This window comes from Pseudophryne corroboree, chromosome 1 (assembly GCF_028390025.1).
Source record: "Pseudophryne corroboree isolate aPseCor3 chromosome 1, aPseCor3.hap2, whole genome shotgun sequence".
NCBI lineage: Eukaryota > Metazoa > Chordata > Amphibia > Anura > Myobatrachidae > Pseudophryne > Pseudophryne corroboree.
In genome coordinates, this window is record NC_086444.1 from 156266745 (window position 1) to 156278931 (window position 12187).

General features: G+C 43.9%; 1 protein-coding gene and 1 long non-coding RNA gene across 4 annotated transcripts in view; one reads left to right on the top strand and one right to left on the bottom strand.

The window, feature by feature from the left end:
* IQGAP2 (IQ motif containing GTPase activating protein 2) overlaps positions 1-12187 on the bottom strand; it is a 563967-nt gene that overhangs the window by 382117 nt on the left and 169663 nt on the right. Inside the window, exons 1-2 of one of the 3 annotated variants that reach the window (XM_063963718.1) lie at positions 327-346; positions 161-234 (exon numbers count right to left, since the gene is read on the bottom strand). The exons of the other annotated variants lie outside the window; for them this stretch is intronic. The gene's annotated coding sequence lies outside the window, so the exon portion shown is untranslated. Of the gene's footprint in view, positions 1-160; positions 235-326; positions 347-12187 lie in introns of those variants that run through there. 3 annotated transcript variants of the gene reach the window in all.
* The window catches only part of LOC135058146 (uncharacterized), a 177242-nt gene that overhangs the window by 1512 nt on the left and 163543 nt on the right, over positions 1-12187 (top strand). Inside the window, exon 2 of the long non-coding RNA XR_010244639.1 lies at positions 9486-9616. This is a non-coding gene — a long non-coding RNA (uncharacterized LOC135058146). The remainder of the gene's footprint in view (positions 1-9485; positions 9617-12187) is intronic.

Consider the following 12187-nt stretch of genomic DNA (forward strand, 5'->3'; position numbering starts at 1 on the left):
AGGGTAAACTTCACAAATTTACCTGGGTCAATATTAGACACAATGAGTCAAATGATAGATCCTGGAACACAGGACTACTATAAGAAAATTGGATAGCTTATTAAAACACTGACCCTCACCAGTGTATAATAGGACACAATATACCATATAGAAGTCATACCTGGATAATTAAAAAGTAACACTAGGCAGCTACAGATCAATCAGCAAAGGCCATATGGTTTTCAGCAGCAAGGTCTGCAATTTAAAACACAAACAAGATATATAAAATAATCCAAACTAGATCAGATATTCCTACCATTGGGGTCCACACCGGCCAGTCCACTCACCACTCTGCTGTTTAGTATCTGATGATAGCTGCATGCTGCACATCAGCAGCTGCATGCTATTTAACACAATGGGACAGGAAATGCCACTTAACCCTGAGATGTAACTATATGTGTGCTAAACGTTAACCCCATAAGAAAAAAGAGTGTTACTTAGATATCAAACCATTAGATATACCCAGCACTACTGATTTCAGGGGCCAAAATCATCACATGTAGCTCAAAAGTACAATATTGGCTGCATTCCCGGCCGCTGGCAACGCCACTTCCGCGTTCCAGCGACCGGAAATGGATGCGTTCCACGGGCCGGAAGTCCCGCGGACACCGCTCGGCCAAGCCGCAGGGGCTCTCATAAAGTGAAAAAGACAAAACTAAATTTAAAAAACGGGTGCCAAGAAACATCCCAGCACATGGGTGAAAGCCAAAACAGCAACACTGTAGCTAGCCACATTCGGTCAATAGTCAAGTCGACCTGACCGGAAGTGACGGCACCATCTACCAAGCATAGATGGGAGGGGAATCTGCTAATAAACCAACAGAGTATATTAGAGTGAGTTATATTGGACAAAGGCATACCAATAAGGCAACTAGAGACCATTGTTAAATATCAGTGAAACCCAGTAGCGAAAAATCCCTCATAGGGGTATATGCAATTCACGGCGAATCGCGGCAAATTATCGCCGTTTTTAAATTCGACTCAATTCGACAGGTGAATTCCGGAAGGTGGCTTCCGGAATTCACCATATTCAATGAAAAACGGATTCGCCAGAGTCGCGGGCGAAAATCGGCCGATTTGGCGGATTTTGCCGCGATTTTAAAAAACGGTAAAAAACGGGAAAAACCCGGAAAAAAAAATGGCGTGGGGTCCCCCCTCCAAAGCATAACCAGCCTCGGGCTCATCGAGCTGGTCCTGGTTCTAAAAATCCGGGGGAAAATTGGCCAGGGATCCCCCGTATTTTTAAAACCAGCACCGGGCTCTGCGCCTGGTGCTGGTGCCAAAAATACGGGGGACAAAAAGAGTAGGGGTCCCCCGTATTTTTAACACCAGCATCGGGCTCCACTAGCTGGACAGATAATGCCACAGCCGGGGGTCACTTTTATGCCGTGCCCAAGGGCCAGGGGTGAAGCCCGAGGCTGTCCCCCCCCATCCAATGGGCTGCGGATGGGGGGGCTGATAGCCTTTTGTGATAATAAAAAGATATTGTTTTTTCCAGTAGTACTACAAGTCCCAGCAAGCCTCCCCCGCAAGCTGGTACTTGGAGAACCACAAGTACCAGCATGCGGGAGAAAAACGGGCCCGCTGGTACCTGTAGTACTACTGGGAAAAAAATACCCCAAAAAAAACAGGACACACACACCGTGACAGTAAAACTTTATTACACACTACCGACACACACATACTTACCTATGTTGACACGCCGACTGCCACGGTCTCCGACGATCCGAGGGTACCTGTGAAAAAATGATACTCACCTTCCAGCGTCCAGAGATAAATCCACGTCCAGAGAGATAAATCCACGTACTTGTAAAAAAAAAAAGAACACGCAAATACCCGCTCCATACCGGACTAGAAAGGGGTCCAATGCTTTCACATCAGACCCCTTTCTACCGAATGCCGGGACATCACGTGACTCCTGTCACTGTAGTCCCTTCAGCCAATCAGGAAGCGCTACTTCCGTGGCGCTCACCTGATTGGCTGTGCGCTGTCTACAGTACTGTGACAGCACATCGCAAAGCCGCTCCATTACTTTCAATGGTGGGAACTTAGCGGCTAGCGGTGGGGTCACCCGCCGGTCAGCCGCTGACCGGCGGGTGACCTTACCGCTAGCCGCTAAGTTCCCACCATTGAAAGTAATGGAGCGGCTTTGCGATGTGCTGTCACAGTACAGACAGCGCACAGCCAATCAGGTGAGCGCAACGAAGTTGCGCTTCCTGATTGGCTTAGAGACCTTTCTGTGACAGCTGTCACTGACAGGTCTCATTCGTGGAAAGGTGTCCCATGTGTCAGCATGGGACCCCTTTCAGTCCGGCATGGAGCGGGTGTTCGGTTTGTTTTTTTGCCAAGTACGTGGATTTATCTCTGGACCATGGCTGGGGTGAGTATATTGATCTTTTCTTTTCAGGTATCCGTGGATTCTACATGGAGAAGAGGACCGATGTCGGCGTGTGAACATAGGTAAGTATGTGTGTGTCGACGTATGAAATAAAGTTTTACTGTCGACGGTGTGTGTGTCCTGTTTTTATTTGGGTATTTTTTTCCCAGTAGTACTACAGGTACCAGCGGGCCCGTTTTTCTCCCGCATGCTGGTACTTGTGGTTCTCCAAGTACCAGCTTGCGGGGGAGGCTTGCTGGGACTTGTAGTACTACTGGAAAAAACAATATCTTTTTATTATCACAAAAGGCTATCAGCCCCCCCATCCGCAGCCCATTGGATGGGGGGGGACAGCCTCGGGCTTCACCCCTGGCCCTTGGGTGGCTGGGGGGGGGTGACCCCTTGATTGAAGGGGTCCCCACTCCCCCAGGGTACCCCGGCCAGGGGTGACTAGTTGGATATTTAATGCCACGGCCGCAGGGCACGGCATAAAAGTGACCCCCGGCTGTGGCATTATCTGTCCAGCTAGTGGAGCCCGATGCTGGTGTTAAAAATACGGGGGACCCCTACTCTTTTTGTCCCCCGTATTTTTGGCACCAGCACCAGGCGCAGAGCCCGGTGCAGGTTTTAAAAATACGGGGGATCCCCTGTCAATTTTTCCCCCGCATTTTTAGAACCAGGACCAGCTCGAAGAGCCCGAGGCTGGTTATGCTTTGGAGGGGGGACCCCACGCCATTTTTTTTTATGATTTCACCGTTCCAGCATAAAAAAAAAAAAAATAATATTTTAAAAAATATATAAATAATATTTGTGCCTCCAAAAATAAAAAATAAAGTACCTAATCCCTTCTAATATAAATAGATCTGCTATTCCCCCCCAAAAAAACACAAAAAAAACCATGTTTAAAATTTTTTTATTTGTTTTCACCCTCCAAAGTGTGGCGGATTGAAAATGACGAATTTGCTGTCTAAAAGCACTGCTGTCGAATTTCCAAACTTGAATTGAATATGCTTTGGTCGAATTGCAGCACTTGTATCATTGCAGAAAAGTCGAATTTGCAAAAATTCAAATTTCAAAAAGTCGAATTTTGAAAGTCCGTTTTTTGGTCGGAAAGCACTGAATTGCATAGGCGATTTTTTTTTTTGGTCGAAAATGACCCGAAATTCGACAATTTCGGGAATTCGACCGCAATTGCATATACCCCATAGTGTACATAGGCTGTATTTAATTGTATTCATAATTTCTTTTCAATAAGGCATAAAAGCATAACACCTATTAATAAAGTACATCTGTCTATGAACTTTCACCATGGGGGATAAAAAGCAGTGGATCCCACTGAAATTCTGCCAAGGACCTGGGTGGCTCCGGAAAAAATAAAACAAAAATAAATAAAAATAAAAACAGATAAACAACACATGAATAATATTAAAGACATTATACAGAAAACTGTATGTACAGATATTCATTTAATATGACAACTGTAATATATGGAGTTGCACAGGTACCCTAAAAATAACCACCATATAACTACAGTCCGGGGGCCCTATTGAAAAGGACACTGTAGACTCATTATAAGGATACATTTGGACATTAACAGTTATAAGAATACATTTAAGGGATTAGCCTCATTGAGGCCCCTTGGGGCTACCGTGTCAAGCTTCTGGATACATAAGCTTTCTTTCTGTTTAAGCATCCGGGTTCTATCTCCACCTAATAGAGGTGGTGGAACCCAATCGATAAGCTTGCATTTCAGTGTCGCCACTTGATGTCTAGCAGACACGAAATGACGCGCTACAGGCTTGTCCGTATGGCCAGAGAGCAAGGCCGTGTGGATTGAAGACCAATGGTTGGCCATTCGATCCCGAAACTGACAGGTGGTCAATCCAACGTAACAGAGCCCACACGGGCATTTCAAGATGTAAATGACATAGTCTAGTCTACAATGGAGGTGATATTTTAGAAATATCTTCTTCCCGGTGTGTGGATGGTGAAAATAGGGGCCAGTGAGCATGGATCGACATGTGGTGCATCCTCCACAGGAGAAGCTACCTGGTCTGGCTTGCATTAGTTGGAAGTTGGATTTTGTTTGGTCAGGGAACATCGTGGGCCTCATTAGCAGCTGTTTTAAATTGGCCCCACGCCGGTAGGGCATCATCGGTGCAGGAGTTCCTGCAAAAGGGAGGTTTCCATCCGAAGCCACAATAGGCCAATGCTTTCGTAATGCCTTCCTCATACTATCTGAAGTGCCATCATACTGGGTGGGAAAAATTATACGCTTCTCACTTACTTTTTTAGGGAGTTGTCCAAGAAAAATACTATTAGCTTTCTCTAAACATCGTGCCAATACTTTTTTAGAATAACCTCGCTCTAAAAAGCGCAAGGCTATTTCAGCACATTGTTGATACTTTAGGGCAGGGGTCGAATTGATCCTCATTGCTCTAAGGAATTGTGAGATAGGGAGGCCTTTCAAGGCAGGAGGATGATGGCTCGTTGCATGTAGAGTTAGATTACGATCAGTTGCTTTACGGAACATCGTAGTGTTTAACTGTTTCCCAGTCTTAGTGACATTGACGTCCAGAAAATTAATGGACGTTGCAGAAACCGAATATGTGAACTTGATGGGACTGTCAAGGGAATTAAGTTGGTTCACCATATCGATAAATTCTGATTCAGTACCATCCCATAGTAAAAAAAATATCGTCACTAAAACGTTTAAAGTAAAAGGATTTTCTGCCCACAAACTGGTAATACATACGTATTCTCGTAGTTGGCCATAAACAGGTTGGCGTACAATGGGGCTAAATTCGACCCCATCGCCGTGCCCGCAACCTGTAAAAAATAGTAATTTTTATACATGAAATGATTACAGGTCAATACCAATGTCGTTAATTCCAGCAAAAACTCAGTTGGGTAATCTCTACATGGGGATTTGGAAAACAGAGTCCGTAAAATTCTATACCTTGTTGGTGCGGTATAACAGTGTACAAAGAGCACACATCGATGGTGGCTAGTGGGGTATGTTCGCCCAACTGATCAAATTGTTGAAGAAGTGAAAGAAAATCTCCAGTGTCCCTTAAATAGCTTTCAGTTCCCAAAACTAAAGGCTGTAGAAGACTGTCAATAAAGATGGCTATAGGTTGCAATAAGGAACCCTCTGCTGCGATGATGGGTCTACCGGGTGGGTGCACCAAAGTTTTATGCACCTTGGGAAGGGTGTACAAAATGGGACATTTGGGTGAATCAACCGTTAAATACCAGAATAAATCATCACATATATGGCCTTGTTCAAGTCCCCGTTTTAAACATGCATCAATCCTGGATTTAATATTGGGTATGGGATTTGAAGTCAACCTGCTGTAGGTCAATTCATCCGCCAATTGCCTGTTAATTTCACGGTCGTAGTCAGTCCAATTTTGTACAACAACGACTCCGCCCTTATCCGCCGGGCGGATTACTATCTCAGTGGAATCCCTTAGGGATTTAATGGCTTTCCTTTCTGCAGGGGACAGATTATCAAACATCCGTTTAGGTGGAGGAATTTCAGAATCCTTCTGTACCAGACGTAAAAACGTCTTGATACTGGGGTTCGTGGAGGGAGGATCAAAGGCAGATTTGGGCCTAAAGACAGATGTATTTTCATTGGTGGGTTTATTGGCAAAGAATTCACGAAGGCGGAGAGAATGGCCAAATTTATACTGGTCGATAACCCTATTAAACGTGTTGGTCATACAAGTGGGGACAAACGATAGACCTCGCGAAAGAAGCCCAACTTCAGCCTCACCGAGCTCAGTATCTGACAAGTTAAACACAGTACTCAATGCCGCCTCCTCCGGCCTCTTCTCTTGATACCCCCCTCTCCGCGGGTGCGGTCTGTGCCGCTTCTTAAAACCCTGGAGTGTGTAGAGGTTATTTTCCCTCCTGCTCCTAAAAAACGGGTGGATTCACTAGCACCTTCATAATAATCTGTATCAGAAGTTGAGGCAGAAGAAACAAATTCTTGAGAAAAGGGTGGAGCTCTTCGTCTAAATGGTTGCCTAGTAGACCGATCGCTGGTATTACTACCTAGCAACCATCTGTATACTGTATGTGTTTGATAATCATTGGTTACTGTTGATAGTTTTTTCCGTTTAAATGAGATCAAATCCCTTTTATAGGTATCTATTTGAGACTGCAATTTCTCAGTCCAATTTTGAGTCTTGTCATTCTGATATTAGTCATTCTGCTAGTAGTAGAGAAATCAGTGACCCAAATAATGGAATCTTGAAGTTTAGAGGGTTCTTCAGATTCCAAAGCCTTGGCTCTCGGGATAGACAATGCCTTCAGCATCATTTGCTTTAATGATCTAGGATTATATCCTCTAGCTATAAACTTATTCCTCATTAAGTTAAGTTGTACTTTTAAATCTTGTGTGTCACTGCAAATTCTCAAAGCTCTCATAAATTGCGAAAATGGAAGTCCTTGTTTAAGGGACCTAGGGTGATGGCTCTCAGGAGGGTGTTACGATCAGTTTGTTTGTGGTACACGGAGGTATGAAATATGCCATTGCGGATAGAGAGGGAAACATCCAAAAAATGTATATTACTGTTGCTAATGTTATATGTGAACTTGATGCAATCGTCTAGCTGATTGATGGACTCCATCATGGAGATAAAAAGCTCTTTACTTCCAGTCAAAAGGACAAAAATATCGTCTATGTAACGATAATAGCTGTGGATGAACTGTGAAAAATTCGGATCAATAAAAAATAGATCTTTTTCCAATGCGAACATGAACGCATTCGCGCAGCTGGGTGCCACGCAGGATCCCATCGCACAGCCTAGTCTTTGGATAAAGAATTTTCCATCATACTGGAAATAGTTTGTCAACGTTAATTCGAGAAGATTCATAAAAAAAAATCTAAATCCGGACCTTGATATTGTGGATTGTTCGTGAGTAATCGCCTGGTTGCAATCAGACCTCTGTTGTGCGGGATGCTTAAATACAAGCTGACTACATCTATAGTAGCCATCCACCAATGCGTCTCAACCGTCGAAATCTCCAATAGTTTTAACAAAAAAGACGTAGTGTCCTTTAAGAACGTTCTTTCATTTTGTACTACTGGTTGCAGATATGTGTCCAAGAACTTAGAAATTCCATAAAACAGAGAATCCCTGGCCAAAATAATCGGCCGACCCGGGGGATTAATGGCATCTTTGTGCAACTTTGGTATAGTGTAAATCAATGGAATCCTAGGATGTTCTGTTATAAGGAAATCGCATACCTTTTTTGTGATGATGTTATCTTGGACTGCTGAAACAAGAGGAGTGTCAAGTTCATTCTTGAAGACAGTGGTGGGGTCTTGTTCCAAAGGGCTATAGACATTTGACTGATTAAGTTGCCACTCGATCTCTGATTTATACTTTAAAAGATCTTGAACAATAATACCCCCACCCTTATCGGCGGACATTATTATACGCCCCGCCGATAAGGGTGGGGGTATTATTGTTCAAGATATTTTAAAGTACGACGGTTGAGACGCATTGGTGGATGGCTACTATAGATGTAGTCAGCTTGTATACAAGCATCCCGCACAACAGAGGTCTGATTGCAACCAGGCGATTACTCACGAACAATCCACAATATAAAGGTCCGGATTTAGATTTTTTTATGAATCTTCTCGAATTAACGTTGACAAGAAACTATTTCCAGTATGATGGAAAAATCTTTATCCAAAGACTAGGCTGTGCGATGGGATCCTGTGTGGCACCCAGCTACGCAAATGCGTTCATGTTCGCATTGGAACAAGATCTATTTTTTGTTGATCCAAATTTTTCACAGTTCATCCACAGCTATTATCGTTACATAGACGATATTTTTGTCCCTTGGACAGGAAGTAAAGAGCTTTTCATCTCCATGATGGAGTCCATGAATCAGCTAGACGATTGCATCAAGTTCACATATAACATTAGCAACAGTAATATACATTTTTTGGATGTTTCTCTCTCTATCCGCAATGGCATGTTTCATACCTCCGTGTACCACAAACAGACTGATCGTAACACCCTCCTGAGAGCCATCACCCTAGGTCCCTTAAACAAGGACTTCCATTTTCGCAATTTATGAGAGCTTTGTGAATTTGCAGTGACACACAAGATTTAAAAGTACAACTTAACTTAATGAGGAATAAGTTTATAGCTAGAGGATATAATCCTAGATCATTAAAGCAAATGATGCTGAAGGCATTGTCTATCCCGAGAGCCAAGTCTTTGGAATCTCAAGAACCCTCTAAACTTCAAGATTCCATTATTTGGGTCACTGATTTCTCTACTGCTAGCAGTAATATCAACGCAGCTGCTAAGCGTCTCTGGCCTCTAGTTAACACAGAACAGGAGTTACCCGCACTTTACAATAAGCATCTCGTGATTGGGCAGCATAGAGGTTAAAATATTAAAATTTATGTGGTTCACAATGATGTCACCAAATTAAAATCAAAACCTCCGGGACATTTTCTAACAAAAAAAACTGGTAATCACCGTTGCTTAGGGTGTACTACCTGTAGCTATCTGGACACAGGGGACACTTTCTTTCATCCCAGGTCTGGCAAAAAGTTCAACATCAGATATCCGCTGACATGCTCATCAAAATATGTCCTTTACTACATCAAGTGCCCTTGTGGGCTACTGTATATTGGAAAAACTATCAGGCAATTTAAAGAGCGCATGGCCATGCACAGAACTTCAATTCGCCATGCTTTGGAAGGGACCGATCAGGAGCAACCTGTTGCCAGACATTTTAAGAACTTTAGACATAATTTAGCTAGTTTAAGATATAAGATGATAGACCATGTGCCATTAGATAGTAGAGGGGGTGACAGGGGGCGCCTCTTGCTCCAGAGGGAAGCTATGTGGATTCATAAATTGCAGACCCTGCATCCTCTGGGTCTGAATGATCAATGTTCTTTAAATTGTTATATGTAATATATGACCTATATAGATAGATGTTGGTGTACTTTATTGCAGTTATATGTGTCCAGTTTTCTTGTTCTCAGCAGCCATTTTGATGTGTTTTGTTTTTACATTTTGTTTATCAGTGTTTCCAGGGTGATGGGAGCACGGCAGCCGCGCACCTCGTTGCTAAGAGCCGGGACGTCAGCGCTAACGCGCATGAGAATGATGTCATCGCGCCACAGCAGAGAGCAGGATAGCAGCGCATTACACTTGGGTGAGTTACTATAAAAGTTTGTATTCTTATGTATTCTGGTTGTATCCTTGACAAAATGTCATAAAAGACATGAAACGTTAGAATCTATCACTGGTTTGATGACTGTTTGTCCACGCCGGTTATCAGTGGGTTATGAAGTCTATGTGTACACACGGTGAGATAAATCTGTGAGATTTTGACTATATAGTCAAAATCTTATGAAAAGTTAGTGCATATCTCATGGTGCTAGGCAGCTTGCGATACAGATTCGATCCCGATGCGCGCTCCCGTGGGGTCGGTATCGTAAGGCTAGATAGACTGTGCAGGCAAGTCAATCTTGACTATCTAGTGTACAACCTAGTACAAAGTATAGTCAAAATTGGCACTTAGTCAAAATCGTACATAGACAAAATCTCAGGCACAGATAGTCAAAATCTGTACAATCTGTGCTATCTGGGCTCGGGGGGAGTTGAAGGGAAATCGCATAGTCAAATTCGAACATAGCAAGGATCTCACCGTGTGTACACACCCTGTCCTGGTGTGTACACACGGTGAGATCCTTGCTATGTTCGATTTTTACTTGCGATTTCCCTTGAACTCCCCGGAGCCCAGATAGGACAGATTTTGACTAACTTTTCTTGAGATATGGACTATGTGTGCTTACGATTTTGGCTTATGTGAGATTTTGGCTTATGTGAGATGTCATTGACATGTGAGATGAACTAGATAGTACACCGATCTAGCAAGGATTGACTTGCCTGCACAGTCTATCTTTTCTTGCGATGCCGACCTGGCGGGGCCGCGCATCGGGATCGCAAGGTGACTTTCACCTTGCGATTTGCACTAACTTTTCTTGCGATTTTGACTATATAGTCAAAATCTCAAGAAAAAATCTCACCGTGTGTACACAAGAGTGTCGCTCAGTTCTCTGGTACCTGTTTAATTTGCATGGAGCGAGCACCATAGCCATTTGAACTTTACGTTTGGAGTGCCAGTCATCTTCTCTAGTAAGTAGATAGATAGATAGATAGATAGATAGATAGATAGATAGATAGATAGATAGATAGATAGATAGAATAAGATTTTAAACCTAACGGTAAATCTTTTTCTCCTAGTCCGTAGAGGATGCTGGGGACTCCGTAAGGAACATGGGGTATAGACGGGCTCTGCAGGAGACATGGGCACTCTAAAGACTTTAGATGGGTGTGCACTGGCTCCTCCCTCTATGCCACTCCTCCAGACCTCAGTTAGAGAACTGTGCCCAGAGGAGACTGACAGTACGAGGAAAGGATTTTTGTTAATCTAAGGGCAAGATTCATACCAGCCCACACCATCAACACCGTACAACTTGGAACATACGAACCAGTTAACAGTATGAAACAAAACAGCATCAGCCAGATACTGATCAAAACTGTTACATAACCCTAATGTAACCAATAACTATATACAAGTCTTGCAGAATTTAGTCCGCACTTTGACGCGCGCCCAGCATCCTCTTCGGACTAGGAGAAAAAGATTTACTGGTAGGTTTAAAATCTTAATTTCTCTTACGTCCTAGAGGATGCTGGGGACTTCGTAAGGACCATGGGGATTATACCAAAGCTCCAGACCGGGCGGGAGAGTGCGGATGACTCTGCAGCACCGATTGAGCAAACATGAGGTCCTCCTCGGCCAAGGTATCAAACTTGTAGAATTTAGCAAAAGTGTTTGAACCCGACCAAGTCGCCGCTCGGCAAAGCTGTAATGCCGAGACGCCTCGGGCAGCCGCCCAAGAAGAGCCCACCTTCCTAGTGGATTAGGCCTTTACCGAATTTGGTAACGGCAATCCAGCTGTAGAATGAGCCTGCTGAATCGTGTTACAGATCCAGCGAGCAATAGTCTGCTTAGAAGCAGGAGCGCCAACCTTGTTGGCTGCATACAGGACAAACAGTGCCTCTGTTTTCCTAACCCGAGCCGTCCTGGCTTCATAAATTTTTAAGGCCCTGACTACATCAAGGGACTTGGAATCCTCCAGGTCACCCGTAGCCACAGGCACCACAATAGGTTGGTTCCTATGAAACAACGAAACCACTTTAGGCAGAAATTGAGGACGAGTCCTCAACTCTGCTCGATCCACATGGAAAATCAGATAGGGGCACTTGTGAGACAAAGACGCCAATTCGGACACCCGCCTTGCAGATGCCAAGGCCAACAACATGACCACCTTCCAAGTGAGAAATTTTAATTCAACTGTTTGAAGAGGCTCAAACCAGTGAGATTTCAGGAACTGTAACACCACGTTAAGGTCCCATGGTGCCACTGGGGGCACAAAAGGAGGCTGGATATGCAGCACTCCCTTTACAAAAGTCTGGACTTCTGGGAGAGAAGCCAATTCCTTCTGAAAGAAAATTGATAGGGCCGAAATCTGTACCTTAATGGAGCCTAACTTTAGGCCCATATCCACTCCTGTCTGTAGAAAGTGGAAAACACGGCCCAGATGGAAATCTTCCGCAGGAGCATTCTTGGCTTCACACCAAAATACATACTTCCTCCAGATACGGTGATAATGTTTCGCCTTCACCTTCTTCCTAGCCTTTATCAGAGTAGGGATGA